Raw genomic sequence first — 2,653 nt, 5'->3', positions numbered from 1 at the left:
AGGGTAGTGATCAACGGCTCCATGTCTAGCTGGCAGCCGGTATCAAGTGGAGTGCCCCAAGGGTCGGTCCTCGGGCCGGTTTTGTTGAATATCTTCATAAATGGTCTGGAGGATGGTGTGGATTGCACTCTCAGCAAGTCTGCAGATGACACTAAACTGGGAGGAGTTGCAGATACGCTGGAGGGTAGGGATAGGATACAGAGGGACCTACACAAATTAGAGGATTGGGCCAAAAGAAATCTGATGAGGTTCAACAAGGACAACTGCAGAGTCCTGCACTTCGGACGGAAGAATCCCATGCACCGCTACAGACTAGGGACCGAATGGCTCGGCAGCAGTTCTGCAGAAAAGGACCTAGGGGTTACAGTGGACGGGAAGCTGGATATGAGTCAACAGTGTGCCCTTGTTGCCAAGAAGACCAATGGCATTTTGGGATGTATACGTAGGGGCATTGCCAGCAGATCGAGGGACGTGATCGTTCCCCTCTATTCGACATTGGTGAGGCTTCATCTGGAGTACTGTGTCCAGTTTTGGGCCCCACACTACAAGGAGGATGTGGAAAAATTGGAAAACGTCCAGCGGACGGCAACAAAAATGATTAGGGGACTGAAACACATGAGTTATGACGAGAGGCTGAGGGAACTGGGATTGTTTAGTCTGCAGAAGAGAAGAATGAGGGGGGATTTGATAGCTGCTTTCAACTACCTGAAAGGGGATTCCAAAGAGGATGGATCTAGAGTGTTCTCAGTGGTAGCTGATGACAGAACAAGGAGTAATTGTCTCAAGTTGCAGTGGGGGAGGTTTAAATTGGATATTAGGAAAAACTTTTTCACTAGGAGGGTGGTGAAACACTGGAATACGTTACCTAGGGAGGTGGTGGAATCTGCTTCCTTAGATATTTTTAAGGTCAGGCTTGACAAAGCCCTGGCTGAGATGATTTAGTTGGGGATTGGTCCTGCTCTGAGCAGGGGGTTGGACTAGATGACCTCCTGAGGTCCCTTCCAACCCTGATACTCTATGATAATTCCAATCTGTGACACTCTGATACCTTCTCTCTCACTTGAATAGATGGATGGACAGAGGAATGAATGAATAGATGGATAAATGGATAGACAGATGGATCAGATAGAGGGGATAGATACATTTGGGATGAACTGATAGATGGAATAAAGTTTGGATGGACAGATAGATTGGATAAAGCTTGGAGGAATAGAAAGGTAGGTGGGTAGGTAAAGCTGGAATAGGTTGATTTAGGTATAGTTAAAAGTGGGAAAGACAGATTAGGTAATGTCAGGATAGATTTAAATAGACAATACTTAGTCCTTAAATTATACTGCTTTGCAAAGATGAGACAGTATCTTTGTTCCCCAGTTTCAGAAATAGGGAAATTGAGGCACAGAGAGGGGAAGTGACTTACTTGCCTGTGGTCATTCAGAAGTTTGTAGCAGAGCCAGAAATAGAACTTAGGTCTCTATCTCCCTGTTCAGTGCCCAAAAGCTGCCCCTAAGTTATACAAAGCCACACTCATTTGTAACGCTGTCCTGTGTTCTGTGGCAACAACAGATCAAAGAGTGCAATGCAGCACCTTGTTCTGAGTGGGTAGATGGGGCCTGCAGGAACTACAGTCCTCACTTGCAGTGTTTCACCTTGACCCAAAGCTACCTGTTTATCACCAGATATGGATTTTCCAACAGCATCCTGAATTTCCTGCGTTCTGATCTGCAGGCAGCGTCAGTGTGTTACCTACGCTACCTGTCAAAGTAATGAGGTGATGTGGCCCCGTGGAAGGGGCACAGGACTGTGAGTCGGCACCTCACTTAGGGGAAGTCCCCTGATTTAGGGGAAGTCACTGCAGTCCCTTAGCACCTAATTTCCCCATCTGTTAAATGGGGAGAACGATGTTTCCCTGTACAAAGGGCTCCGAGAGCCTCAAATGAAAAGCAGTACAAAGGAAAATTAATGTGAATTTAGGCCCGGGGATGAGTCCAGCTTGACAGCCCGAGGAGACGCAGCCACAGAAGAAGGAGAGCACCGCGGGGGCAGCACCGGCATGGGCTTCCCTCCCCTCACCGCCGGCTGCTTGCCTTTGCCCCCCAACCCTGACCCAAAGGGGCCCCGCTACGGCCACTGCCGAGACGAGCGCGGCCTGAGGCAGACCGGAGCGGGGCCCGACGGGCGGGAGCTGAGCTCCGCGGCCCGGCTCAGCGCTGGGGCTGCTACACGGACCCCGCCTCCCGCCCGCAAAGGCCCGGAGCCCCCTGGCCCCTGCGGCGCTTGACCCCGCCCAGCCCCAGCCGCCGCCGGGAGCCGCGTGCGACGGGCGGGGAGACTCCAGCTCTCCTGCGGCCCCCAGCGGCCCGGCCCGGCCCGGCCCGGCCCGAAAACAAACCACCGCAGCGGGGCCGGCAGCGGCGCCGCTCGCCGCTCGCGCGTGGACACGCGCCGGGCCCCCGGAGCCCCGCCCCGCCTGGGGCTGAAGGGGAGCCGGCCCCGCGCCCCCGGAGCCCCGCCCCGCAGCCCCCCGCGCGCCCCCTGCCCCCCCGGCCGGCGCCCTCGCGCTGCCGTGACGCCAGCACGTCGTGCCGCAGCGCCGGCCCAGGCGCTGGGCGCGTGGGGGGGGAGGGGCCCAATCCCCGGCGCCGGGCCTGGGCCC

The sequence above is a fragment of the Caretta caretta genome, chromosome 27 (genome assembly GCF_965140235.1).
Source record: "Caretta caretta isolate rCarCar2 chromosome 27, rCarCar1.hap1, whole genome shotgun sequence".
NCBI classification, from domain to species: Eukaryota; Metazoa; Chordata; order Testudines; family Cheloniidae; genus Caretta; species Caretta caretta.
The sequence above is the reverse complement of the archived record's forward strand: the minus strand, read 5'-3'. Positions refer to the sequence as shown.